Source organism: Oncorhynchus masou, chromosome 15, assembly GCF_036934945.1.
Source record: "Oncorhynchus masou masou isolate Uvic2021 chromosome 15, UVic_Omas_1.1, whole genome shotgun sequence".
Classification (NCBI taxonomy): domain Eukaryota; kingdom Metazoa; phylum Chordata; class Actinopteri; order Salmoniformes; family Salmonidae; genus Oncorhynchus; species Oncorhynchus masou.
This window is the reverse complement of record NC_088226.1, coordinates 56228027-56242147: the sequence shown is the minus strand read 5'-3', so window position 1 is coordinate 56242147 and position 14121 is coordinate 56228027.

The window sequence follows — 14121 nt, the reverse complement described above, 5'->3', positions numbered from 1 at the left end:
CAGTAGGGATGACTAGGGATGCTCTCTTGATAAGTGCGTGAATTGGACCATTTTCAAAATGTAACAAGTACTTTTTGGTGTCAGGGAAAATGTATGGAGTAAAAAGTACATTGCTTTAATTAGGAATGTAGTGGAGTAGAAGTAAAAGTTGTCAAAAATATAAATAGTAAAGTAAAGTACAGATATCCAAAAAAATCTACTTAAGTAGTACTTTAAAGCATTTTTACTTGACGTTGCACTATGCAGAAGTCACTTCGCCATTTACTGGTTGCTAAAACTCTAATACTTTTACTAATTTCCATTTATATGACAAAATAAGCTAATATAGTGTCGATAATCATTGTATGATCTAAACCGCTGTGAAATATATTTTCCATTCCCCAAAATATTGTTGTTTCAGCTGTTTGAAGCTGCTGTACAAAACTGAAAGTAAAAGAAGCAAAAACAAATCTTAAGAATGGAAAGCATAGAATTAGGGCACATAACAGATATACCGCTTCTTAGACTTGCTTTCAAGTAAAATGATAGATCTATAACTCACATTTCTATCACCCAAAATGTTACATATTGCTTTGGCAATTCTCACATATACACTTAATTGAAAGGAAGAATGTTTGATAAGCTTTGTACATTTGCATCACAAACCATTTTAAACCTATACATGCCTCCTGTAAGACCCTATGATCTTTGAACCGTACACGATACTGACAATTCTTTTTCTTCATATTTATTTATTCAATATTAAAAATATGAATATCTCAAAAGTACTCTTTTGGATTTTGTTCATTTTTAGACATATGGTTTTAAACAAGTACATACAATTTCCAGAGTGGGTGCTCTGCTACTCTTGTATGATACATTTTATGAGTACCACCAACACAGTGAATGGGGAAATTGATTCAAAGGGAACTCTCTCTGCTGGTGATTTGCTGAATGTGATTGGTTAATGACCTACTATATCCATTTCTATGTATAAAATGGGTCATATCATTAAAAGTAGCAGAGCACCCACTCTGGAAATGTGACTTGTTTGAAGATTATATTGTTCCAAGCAATATGTCTAAAAAATAAGCTAAATAAAAAAGGTTTAAATTGAGATATTCATTTTAATATTTGTAATGTTGAATAAATGAATGTGACATTGTTTTTCTTCAGGATCTAGACATACTCCATATTTGAGAGATGTTGTCTGTATCATGAATAGTTCCTAGATCATAGGGTCTTACAGGAGGCATGAATAGGTCTAAAAATGTCCTAAAATGGCCACTTTCATCCTTATTTTCAAAACAATGGATTGCGATACAAATGTAAAAGCATATCAAACATACATCATCCCAATTACAATTTCTATGTGAGAATTGGCAGAACAATTTGAGATACTAAAAATATTTTTGGGTCTTCCTGGCCATGCAATTGCCCTCAGATGAATGTAGATTTCTATACTTTGCAAAACAAACGGACAGGTTAACAGCACCATCAAGGTGAGCAAAGACAATGATGTTCTTATGGTGACAACAGATGAAGCAATATAGATCAATCTTTTTTGGGGGAAAAGCAGAAGATACTTGTCCTCAGGAGAGTTTACTATGTTGAGTTTACTGTAGTGAGAAACCAGTGGAAACCAGCCTTTTCGAGGAGCTCAACTTTAATGAGCCAGGAGAGAGATAGAGGAGGTTTTAATAGAAATTAATTTAGTCAAATGTCCGATTAGTAAAAATGGACATTAAGTGCTTGTAAACATTGTGCTACAGTCCATCAAAAAAAGTATTGTCCCATCTTTGAGCTATTCTTATCTTATTATACATGTAATCTGTTGTTGGTTAGAATGGTGCTGTCACGAATCCCGCTTCCTGAGTCTGTGTTTGCCTGTGTTTCTGTCCTGGAGTGTGTTTCCGGTGTCCTGGAACGCACCCTGTCTGGTTGCCGGGCGAATTAGCTTGTTGGGAGATCGATGTTCACCCGCACCTGTATCCCATCAGTAATCTGCACATCTGTCCTGATCATCACCTCTCCCCTTCAAAAGCTCTGACCTGACATCCATTCCCTGCCGGATCGTTAGCCATGAACAGTATGTCGTGCCATAGTATCAGCCTCAAGTTAGATAGAATTTGTTTTGTTGTTTTTTTCGTATTGCTTGCCTTAAACTTACCTCCGTTTGTTCTGTCTTCAGTTACTCACCCGGATCATTTACCCCATTCCCGCCTGGTCGTCGGAGAATTCCGCTACCCCATTGGATCCACCTATTTACTCCCATCAACTCACCACCGCTGCCCGCTACGCCACCTGGATATATCTACCCATTCGTATTCACTTGTAAATAAATACTCACCTTCTTCCTACTCTCCTTGTCCTGGTCTGCTTCTGGGTTCGATTTTGAAAGAACGTGACAGAACGATCCAGCCAAGGATGAACCCAGCGGACCTGCCATGCCATTACCCAGCAGGGGAAGATATTGGGACAACACAAGACGGCGCTACAGGAGATAGCGGGTTCAATCCAGAACTTATCTGCTAGCTTGACACAAATCCAGGATCAGCTCAGTTTGCCGGCGATTCATTCACCACCTGTTTCACCCATCTCACCTGCTGTGTCTGCTGCGGTTTCCTTCCGTGAACCCAAGGTACCGACGCCTGATAAATATGAAGGGGATTTGGGAAGATGCTGTTCGTTTCTTATGCAGTGTGGGTTAGTGTTTGATCTGCAGCCCCATTCTTACGCCACTGACAAGGCTAGGATAGCCTTTGTTATTGAACTGCTGCGTGGAAGAGCTCTGGAATGGGCTTCAGCTGTTTGAGAACGACGGGACACATGCATGACGTCATACCAGGGTTTCACGGCAGAGATGAGAAAGCTTTTTGACCATCCAGTCCGAGGTAAGGATGCAGCTAAACGTTTGTTCTCTCTTCGCCAAGGAGCTCGCAGTGTGGCAGACTTTGTGATAGAATTCAGGACATTGGCTGTGGAGAGTGGTTGGAATGAGGAATCACTACAAGCGGTTTTTTACCAGGGGTTGTCGGAGCAACTCAAGGACGAGCTGATCTCATATCCAGAGCCTAGTGACCTAGATAGTTTGGTCACCTTAGCTATTCGGGTAGACAATAGAATCCGAGAGAGAAGGAGGGAGAAGCAGTGGGGTCCATCTAATCAATCTGAGACTCGGTTACCATTCGGAAAGGGAGTGGACCAGAACGGGTAGATCATTTTCCCTCACACGGGATTAGTGGAGGAGTCCTGCCGCCAGATCCTGAACCTATGCAAGTGGGGCGGCACGGGTTAACTAAGGACGAGCGCCAACGTAGACGTGAGACCAACAGCTGCCTCTACTGTGGTAGCTCGGGACATTACATCTCCGTTTGTCCTCAGCGCCCGTTAAACTGCTCGGATCGTTAAGTTTGGGAAGTTTGTTAGCGAGCCAGTTTCAACCTCTCAAGAGTCCTGTCAGACCTCGTTTTCCTGCTACCCTCATGAATAAGAATCAGAGTTTATCGATTAACGCTTTCATCGATTCAGGTGCCGATGACAGCTTCATTGATGCCGACTTAGTGGAACAGCTGGGGCTTTCCAAAGAGCAATTACCGGAAGCCATTGAAGCAACCACTCTGAACGGCAGTAGTCTGGCATGGATCACTATGAGGACTGAACTGGTTAAGATATTATTGTCGGGAATCATTCAGAGGTTATTTCTTTTTTCATTTTGCCTTCCCCCCCCATGTTCCTCTGGTTCTTGGATACCCCTGGCTAAGAGAACACAATCCTTCGTTCGATTGGGTGACTGGTAAGGTAACTAGTTGGAGCATTGAGTGCCATGCTAACTGCCTCAGGACTGCCTGTTCTCATGCTGTCCCCAGTCGGGTCAGTGAGTCTGTTCCTCCTGATTTGTCCCTGGTTCCTGAAACATATCACGAGTTGGGTGAGGTGTTCAGAAAGCTCAGTCACTTCCTCCCCACCGACTTTATGATTGTACAATTAAGCTGTTCCCTGGAGCTGCCTTTCCCAAGGGACGGTTATACAGTATTTCTCGACCTGAGCGGGAAGCCCTGGAGACCTAAATAAAGGAGTCTCTTGCTGCAGGTCTCATTCGTCCCTCGTCATCACCCCTGGGAGCTGGATTGTTTTGTGTGAGTAAGAACGATGGCTCTCTTCGACCGTGTATTGATTATCGGGGGTTGAATGATATTACGGTCAAGAACAAGTACCCCTTGCCCATGATGAGCTCCGCTTTCGATTCTTTACAGGGTGCTACTGTGTTTACGAAGCTTGATCTACGCAATGCGTATCATCTGGTTCGGATCAAAGAGGGGGACGAGTGGTTGACTGGATTCAATACACCTATGGGACATTTCGAGTACCAGGTGATGCCGTTTGGACTTTCCAACGCTCCAGCAGTGTTCCAAAAGTTTGGTGAATGACGTGCTGAGGGATATGATCGGTCTGTTTGTGTTCGTTTACCTGGATGACATCCTGATTTCCTCCAAGGAGCTTTCCAGCCACATCCAGCATGTTAAGCAGGTCCTGCAGCGGTTATTGGAGAACCGTCTGTTTGTGAAGGCAGAGAAGTGTGATTTTCACACCCACACTACATCCTTCCTCGGGTACATCATCTCCAGGGGTGAGATCAAGATGGACCAAGAGAAGGTTCGGGCGGTTCGGGATTGGGCCCGGCCCGGTACGAGATTGCAGCTCCAGAGATTCTTGGGATTTGCGAACTTCTATCGGAGGTTTATCCGTGATTACAGCCGGGTGGCCGCCCCTTTAACTGCTCTGACGTCTTGCACCAGAATTTTCTGTTGGACTCCTGAGGCAGACCGAGCATTTCTGAACTTGAAGAGCCGATTCACCAACGCGCCGATTCTCTCTCAACCTGACACTTCCCGTCAGTTTGTTGTTGAGGTAGACGCGTCTGATGTGGGGGTGGGCGCCATCCTGTCCCAGCGTAGCTCCACTGACGGTAAACTCCATCCCTGCGCCTTCTACTCTTGTCGTCTTTCACCAGCTGAGAGAAACTACGATGTGGGTAACCGGGAGCTTCTTGCTGTGAAGCTTGCCTTGGAGGAGTGGCGTCACTGGTTGGAGGGAGCGGAGCAACTGTTTGTGGTCTGGACTGACCACAAGAATCTGGCTTATGTGCAATCGGCTAAACGTCTCAACTCCCGTCAGGCCAGGTGGGCTTTGTTTTTTGGACGCTTCAATTTTTCCCTGACGTTCCGACCTGGGTCGAAGAACGGCAAAGCGGACGCCTTGTCCCGGATGTTCTCCAAGACGGATGAAAGTGGGGCCAAGACTGAGACGATTCTTCCCCAGAACCTTGTCGTGGGAGCCGTTACATGGAGGATTGAGGAGGAGGTGATGGCGGCCCTTCGGACGCAGCCCGGCCCCGGTAACGGTCCACCCGGTCAGTTGTTCGTGCCTGAGTCGGTCCGTTCTGCTGTTCTTCAGTGGTCCCACGCCAGCAAGATAGCTCGTCACCCTGGCGTTGCTCGGACTATGGCGCTACTGCGCAGACGATTTTGGTGGCCTGCTATGGGAGAAGATACCCGGAGGTTTGTTTGCCGCATGTCCTGTTTGTGCTCAGAACAAAAGTACCAATCGGCCCAGCTCTGGGCTTCTTCACCCCCTACCTATTCCTCGGCAACCTTGGTCGCATCTGGCCCTGGATTTTGTCACGGGATTGCCCCCATCTGTTGGGAACACGGTCATTCTGACCATTGTGGACAGATTCAGCAAGTTTGCTCATTTTGTCCCTCTCTCCAAGCTTCCATCTGCCACGGAGACGTCCGAGATCCTGGTTAGGGAGGTTTCAGGGTCCACGGATTGCCCAGTGACATTGTTTCTGACCGTGGTCCTCAGTTTACCTCTGCTGTCTGGAGATCCTTCTGTTTGGCCATTGGAGCTACAGTCAGTCTCACTTCTGGATTTCACCCACAATCTAATGGTCAGGCGGAGAGAGCCAACCAGAAGATGGAGTCCACGCTGCGTTGTCTTGTCTCCTCTGATCCCACCTCTCGGTCATCTCAATTACCCTGGGTCGAGTATGCCCATAATACCCTTCCTTCATTTGCCACTGGGATGTCCCCCTTCCAATGCCTGTACGGATACCAACCTCCCTTGTTTCCTTCTCAGGAGAGGGATCTTTCGGTTCCTTCTGTCCAGGCCCACATTCGTCGTTGCCACCGGACCTGGCATCGGGCCAGGAAGGTCCTCCTTAGAGTTTCTGACCGGTATCAGATCCAGGCGAATCGTCGCCGTATTCCTGCTCCCGCTTATACCATCGGAGATAAGGTTTGGTTGGCTACACGGGATCTTCCTCTACGGACTGAGTCGAGGAAACTGTCACCAAGGTTCATTGGTCCGTTTGTGGTGGAGAGAATCATTAACCCTGTTGTGGTCCGACTCAAATTGCCGGAAACGCTTCGAGTACACCCCACCTTTCATGTCTCCTGCCTCAAGCCGGTTCTCCTCAGTCCTCTGTTGCCCCCTCCTCCTCCTCCTCCTTGGATGATCGGAGGTGGTCCTGCCTACACGGTGCGCCGCATAATGGATTCCAGATGGCGGGGTCGAGGTTTCCAATATCTCGTGGATTGGGAAGGATATGGTCCAGAGGAGAGGAGTTGGATTCCTCGGCGTCAGATCCTTGATGACGATCTGCTTCGTGACTTCTACCGCCTCCACCCTGGCGCTCCAGGTAGTCCGCCCGGTGGCGTTCGTCGGAGGGGGGGGTACTGTCACGAATCCCGCTTCCTGAGTCTGTGTTTGCCTGTGTGTCTGTCCTGGAGTGTGTTTCCGGTGTCCTGGAACGCACCCTGTCTGGTTGCCGGGCGAATTAGCTTGTTGGGAGATTGATGTTCACCCGCACCTGTATCCCATCAGTAATCTGCACACCTGTCCTGATCATCACCTCTCCCCTTCAAAAGCTCAGACCTGACATCCATTCCCTGCCGGATCGTTAGCCATGAACAGTATGTCGTGCCATAGTATCAGCCTCAAGTTAGATAGATTTTGTTTTGTTGTTTTTTTACGTATTGCTTGCCTTTTATTTTTAAATTTTTTATTTTACCTTCATTTTACTAGGCAAGTCAGTTAAGAACAAATTCTTATTTTCAATGACGGCCTAGGAACAGTGGGTTAACTGCCTGTTCATGGGCAGAACGACAGATTTGTACCTTGTCAGCTCGGGGGTTTGAACTTGCAACCTTTCGGTTACTAGTCCAACACTCTAACCACTAGGCTACCCTGCCACCCTTAAACTTACCTCCGTTTGTTCTGTCTTCAGTTACTCACCCGGATCATTTACCCCATTCCCGCCTGGTCGTCGGAGAATTCCGCTACCCCATTGGATCCACCTATTTACTCCCATCAACTCACCACCGCTGCCCGCTATGCCACCTGGATATATCTACCCATTCATATTCACTTGTAAATAAATACTCACCTTCTTCCTACTCTCCTTGTCCTGGTCTGCTTCTGGGTTCGATTTTGAAAGAACGTGACAGGTGCTGGAGAGGATGGCTGCCGTTTTACGTGCTGCTCACCAACTATGCTATTTTGTTACTTTTTTAGTGTTGTTTGTAACTTTTATTTTTGTACTTATTTTGTACATAATGTTGCTGCTACTGTCTCTACTGTCTCTTATGGCCGGAAATAACTTCTGGACATCAGAACAGCGATTACTCACCTCAACCTGGAAGACGATTTTTCTTTATCGAATCCGACACAAAGGATAAACTGCTTTCTCGGGAACGGGCCCAATTCCCCGTCATTTGCTAAAGAAAAGACAGAGAAAAAGGGGACAGAGGTCGGGCTGCGTTCTGAGAATTCATAGGCAAGTGAGTAAACCCCCACCGCCATCCATTCTATTGGCCAAGGTGCAATCATTGGAAAATAAAATGGATGATCTATGATCAAGATTATCCTACCAATGGGACATTAAAAACTGTAATATCTTATGTTACACCGAGTCGTAGCTGAAAGACAACACATAATATAGAGCTGTTGGGATTTTCCATGCATCGGAAGGACAGAGAAGCTACGTCTGGTAAGATGAGGGGTGAGAGTGTGTGTCTATTTGTCAATAACAGCTGGTGCACGATGTCTAATATTAAAGAAGTCTTGAGGTATTGCTCGCCTGAAGTAGAGTACCTTATAATAAGCTGTAGACCATACAATCTACCAAGGAATTTCTCATCTATATTGTTCGTAACCGTCTATTTACCACCACAAACCGATGCTGGCACTAAGACCGCACTCAAAGAGCTGTATAAGACCATAAGCAAACAAGACAATGCTCATCCAGAAGCGGAGGTCCTAGTGGCCGGGGACTTTAATGCAGGTAAACTTAAATCCGTTTTGCATCATTTCCACCAGAATGTCACATGTGCAATCAGAGGAAAAAAATCTATGGACCACCTTTACTCCACACACAGTGATGCATACAAAGCACTCTCCTACCCTCAATTTGGCAAATCTGACGATAATTATATCCTCCTGATTCCTGCTTACAAGCAAAAACTAAAGCACCAGTGACTCGCTCAATACAGAAGTGGTCAGATGATGCAAATGCTACGCTACAGGACTGTTTTGCACAGATTGGAATATGTTCCGGTATTCATCCAATGGCATTGAGGCATATACCACCTCAGTCATCAGCTTCATAAATAAGTGCATCGACGACGTCGTCCCCACAGTGACCGTACGTACATATCCCAACCAGAAGCCATGGATTACAGGCAACATCCGCATCAAGCTAAAGGCTAGTGCTGTCGATTTCAATGAGTGGGACACTATTCAGGACACTTGTAAGAAATCCCGCTATGCCTTCAGACGAACCATCAAACAAGCAAAGTCAATACAGGATTAAGATTGAATCCTACTACACCGGCTCTGGCGCTCGTAGGATGTGGCAGGGCTTGAAAACTATTGTGGACTACAAAGGGAAATCCAGCCGCAAATTGCCCAGTGACGCGAGCCTACCAGACAAGCTTAATGCCTTTTATGCTCGAGGAAAGCAACACTGAAGCATGCATGAGAGCACCAGCTGTTCCGGACAACTGTGTGATAATGCTCTCGGTAGCCGATGTGAGCAAGACCTTTAAACAGGGCAACATTCCCAAAGCCACAGGGCCAGACAGATAACCAGGACATGTACTCAAAGCCCCTCTCCCTGATTGAGTCTGTAATACTTACATGTTTCAAGCATACCATCATAGTCCCTTGTGCCCAAGGCAGTGAACGTAACCTGCCTAAATGATTACCACCCCGTAGCACTCACGTCGGTAGCCATGAAGTGCTTTGAAAGGCTGGTCATGGCTCACATCAACAGCATCATTACGGATACCCTAGACCCACTCCAATTTGTATACCGCCCCAACTGACGCAATCTCAATGCCCTTTCCCACCTGGACAAAAGGAAAACCTATGTGAGAATGCTGTTCATTGACTACAGCTCAGCGTTCAACACCATAGTGCCCATAAAGCTCATCCCTAAGCTAAGGACCCTAGAACTAATCACCTCCCTCTGCAACTGGATCCTGGACTTCCTGACGGGCTGCTCCTAGGTGGTAAGGGTAAGCAACAAGACCACTGCCACGCTGATCCTCAACACTGGGTCCCCTCAGTTGTGTGTGCTTAATCCCCTCCTGTACTCCCTGTTCACCCACGACTGCGTGGCCAAACACGACTTCAACACCATCATTAAGTTTGCTGACGACACAACATTGGTAGGCCTGATCACTAACAATGATGAGACAGCCTATGGGGAGGAGGTCAGAGATCTGGCAGTGCGGTGCCAGGACAACAACCTCTTACTCAATGTGAGCAAGACAAAGGAGCTGATCGTGGACTACAGGAAAAAGGCAGGCCAAACATGCCCCCATTAACATTGACGGGGCTGTAGTGGAGCGGGTCGAGAGTTTCAAGTTCCTTGCTGTCCACATCACCAACTAACTGTCATGGTCCAAACACACCAAGACAGACGTGAAGAGGGCACAACAACATATTTTCACCCTCAGGAGACTGAAAAGATAGTCCCCAGATCCTCAAAAAGTTCTACAGCTGCACCATCGAGAGCATCCTGACTGGTTGCATCACCGCATGGTATGGCAACTGCTAGGCATCTGACCGGAAGGTGCTACAGAGTTTAGTGCGTACGGCCTAGTACATCACTGGGGCCAAGCTTCCTGCCATCCAGGACCTATATGCCAGGCAGTGTCAGAGGAAAGCCCCAAAAATTGTCAAAGATTTCAGTGTCCCAAGTCATAGACTGTTCTTTCTGCTTCCACACAGAAAGCGGTACTGGAGCTCCAAGTCTAGGACCAATAGGCTTCTTCATAGCTTCTACCCCCAAGCCATAAGACTACTGAACAATTCATCAAATGGCCACCGGACTTTTTACATTGACACCCCGCAATTTGTTTTTTTTTTACACTTGCTGTTTATTATCTATGCATAGTCACTTCACCCCTAACTACATGTACAAATTGCCTCGACTAACTGGTACCCCCTGTATATAGCCTAGTTATTGTTCTTTTATTGTGTTACTTTTTATTCTTTTTTACTTTAGTTTATTTGGTAAATATTTTCTTAACACTTTCTTGAACTGCACTGTTGGTTAAGGGCTTGTATGTAAGCATTTCACGGCATTAGTTTATTTGCCTTGTGTTCATGGCCTTAAACACCAAATAAAGTTCTGGCCTTTGCCTTCCCAAATAAATAAAAAATAACTTGGACCTCAGTCATATAAACAACCCTCTCTTTAGATTCTGCCCGATTCTCTCAGCACTGGTCCGTTTATGCCTGGGAATGCTTGTATAAGTCAGACTCGTGTATGACTTGTCCATGTCTGTGGGTACATGTTCCTGCGTGTGACTTGTCCATGTCTGCGGGTACATGTTCCTGCGTGTGACTTGTCCATGTCTGCGGGTACATGTTCCTGCGTGTGACTTGTCCATGTCTGCGGGTATATGTTCCTGCGTGTGACTTGTCCATGTCTGCGGGTATATGTTCCTGCGTGTGACTTGTCCATGTCTGCGGGTATATGTTCCTGCGTGTGACTTGTCCATGTCTGCGGGTATATGTTCCTGCGTGTGACTTGTCCATGTCTGCGGGTATATGTTCCTGCGTGTGACTTGTCCATGTCTGCGGGTATATGTTCCTGCGTGTGACTTGTCCATGTCTGCGGGTATATGTTCCTGCGTGTGACTTGTCCATGTCTGCGGGTATATGTTCCTGCGTGTGACTTGTCCATGTCTGCGGGTATATGTTCCTGCGTGTGACTTGTCCATGTCTGCGGGTATATGTTCCTGCGTGTGACTTGTCCATGTCTGCGGGTATATGTTCCTGCGTGTGACTTGTCCATGTCTGCGGGTATATGTTACTGCGTGTGACTTGTCCATGTCTGCGGGTATATGTTCCTGCGTGTGACTTGTCCATGTCTGCGGGTATATGTTCCTGCGTGTGACTTGTCCATGTCTGCGGGTATATGTTCCTGCGTGTGACTTGTCCATGTCTGCGGGTATATGTTCCTGCGTGTGACTTGTCCATGTCTGCAGGTATATGATACTGCGTGTGACTTGTCCATGTCTGTGGGTGTCCCCACAACTAAAGGCGTGTATCAGTATATGTCTATTCGTACTGTAGCTCGTTTGACTATATCGGCTATACAGTAGTTGCACAGAACTATAATTATAACTTAAGAGTGGCTTCAATGAGCCAATTATGGACCGAAAAATACATCCCATCTGAGTCTCTCGAGGAAAATTTTATTTTGGCCGTTTATGTCCGTCTTCTGCTGTTGTATAGGCTGTGGTCAGAGGGTGATAAAGAGGCTGCGGAATGTTCAAGTGTTCCAGTGTGTGTCGCTCCAGACGGTTCCTGTCTCATGTTCCCCAGGCCTCCTTTTTCCATATCTCAGCCTGGGCCAGAAGATCAAGAGAGGGAGCAGAGAGCCCCCCCTCACCCTGAGCCTGGAGCCTAAGAAAGGGCTTACCTCACCCACCAGCTAAACACAGGCCAGACTCAATTACACTCCTGACTTATTACTGTGCATTGGTATGTTTCAGGCTATGCATCGCAAACTCTTACACAACTTCATCACTGCACATCAACGCAACTGCTTGGGTTTTTGGCTTTGTTTCAGCAATGCTCATTGGGTTGGACAAGCAAGCACCGCTTTTGGGGGAGTTTGTTGAACGAGCCTCTGATCTTGTATGTCTTTATTTGAATAGAGAGAGGGGGAGAGTTGTGTGTGTGTGTGTGTGTGTGTGTGTGTGTGTGTGTGTGTGAGAGAGAGAGTGAGTGAGTGAGTGAGTGAGTGAGTGAGTGAGTGAGTGAGTGAGTGAGTGTACTACGAAGGGTATCTTTGTTTGTGTGTATAGGCATGGTGAATGTGTACGTAGTGTGTGTTTTGGTGATTCCGGCAGGGGTCTCCCAGAACGTGACCTTGCTGTGTGTGTGTGTAGGTGTGTGAATGGAGCAGATCCCTGGCCCCTGGCTGCTGACATTAGAAACCATAGTGAGTGACGCTCCACATAAAGAGCTGGGATAGAGATCTGCAGAGGTAGCAGGCAGTATTTCTGCTGAGCCAGCAACAAGAACAAGACAGGCAGACCATGAGGCAGGGCTCCCCAAAGCTCTCTGGCACCACAAGCAAGCCTACAGAACACTAAGTTAAAAACACGCTTCACATCTCATTAAGCAGCACTGCTCTGACATCTGGCCCAAACTACACCACACACTAACAGAAATGTTTCACATGTTCCCTTCCCTAAATGTTCCCATCAGAGATAAGAAATGTACCCCTTTGTTCTCCACAGAGATCTGTTGTTTTGAATTTAATTGGCTTGAGAATTCCAGAGATTTGCAGAAAAGGAATTGACTATGAGAAAAAGTCCGTTTTAATAATCCCTGTCATAGCCTATCAGTTTGTTTATCTATGAATTGATTTATGATGATTTACATATAAATGCTTTAGAGAGAAATATGTTTTAATTGACAATTTAACAATGCCCAAACAACAATCAAATGATCTTAGCTACTGACTCTGCTTGCCATTCTTCCAGACCCTGCTCTTATCATAACAATCACAACATTTCCATCCCTAATATTATATTTGATATTTATTTGATCAGACAGAGTAGCTTGAGCATGAACATGAGTTTGAATCCACATATTGGGCTCTATTTTCGCCTTGCGTTAAGGCGGAGCTAGTGATAAACAAACGTTAGTTTACAATATAGCGTCATGTGAAAACTGGCCCACTAGCATTTTCCAGCCCTAATGCCATGTTCGGCAATTTACCTGTCTTATATCAGCTCGCTTGCGCTCAGATGTGCGGGTGGAAATATTTGATCCAAAGTGCTCATTTCAGGCAGCGCTGATGAGGATATTTAACCAAACGCTGGTTTTAGTGGTAAAGCAGTTGGTTATGGCATGCATTTCGGGAAACGCAGCCTATCCAGCCATGACGCACACTGCCCATGGAAAAAAGAGTAACCCAATATGCTTTTGGTGCCTGTGTACTCTGTATTTAGAAACATACAAACTAATGTGTTTTCCCCATTTCGTTGAACTGTAATAAAACCAAGCATAGCCTCCCCTCCACTCAATTAAGATTGTTTTATGTCTGCCCAATTTAATCGCTAAGTAGTCATGCCTGTAGATAAAGGTTTTGACTCCTGAAGGCTTGGAAATACATCTTAATCACCAAAGCTCCACTAAAATGTCCAGTTTGAGAGGAGTAAAACAGTGAGCTGACATTGTCTTTTTATCTCTGTACTGTAGGCATGCCGACATTTTAGCCATGCAGGTCCCATTTTGGACGAGTGAAAAAAAAACTCCATGATGTAGGCTACGTTTCCATGCCCATCATGAAACGAGAGATGAGAACCACAGTGAATACCGGTGAACCTCGTATTTAGAAGTGATATATAACCTGTAAAAATGGCTTGTTTTCCGTTTAATACGTGTCTTTTTTTATCCGGCAGATTTATGATATCGTTACATTTACCATGTATTTATTGTTGTTGTTGTTTAAAAAACTAATTATGGCTTGCTTTTTGTTTAATTTTATTACAACCAAACTTATTTAGAATTGTTCACCTTCCTGGTTTTATGGTGACAAAGTTCGTG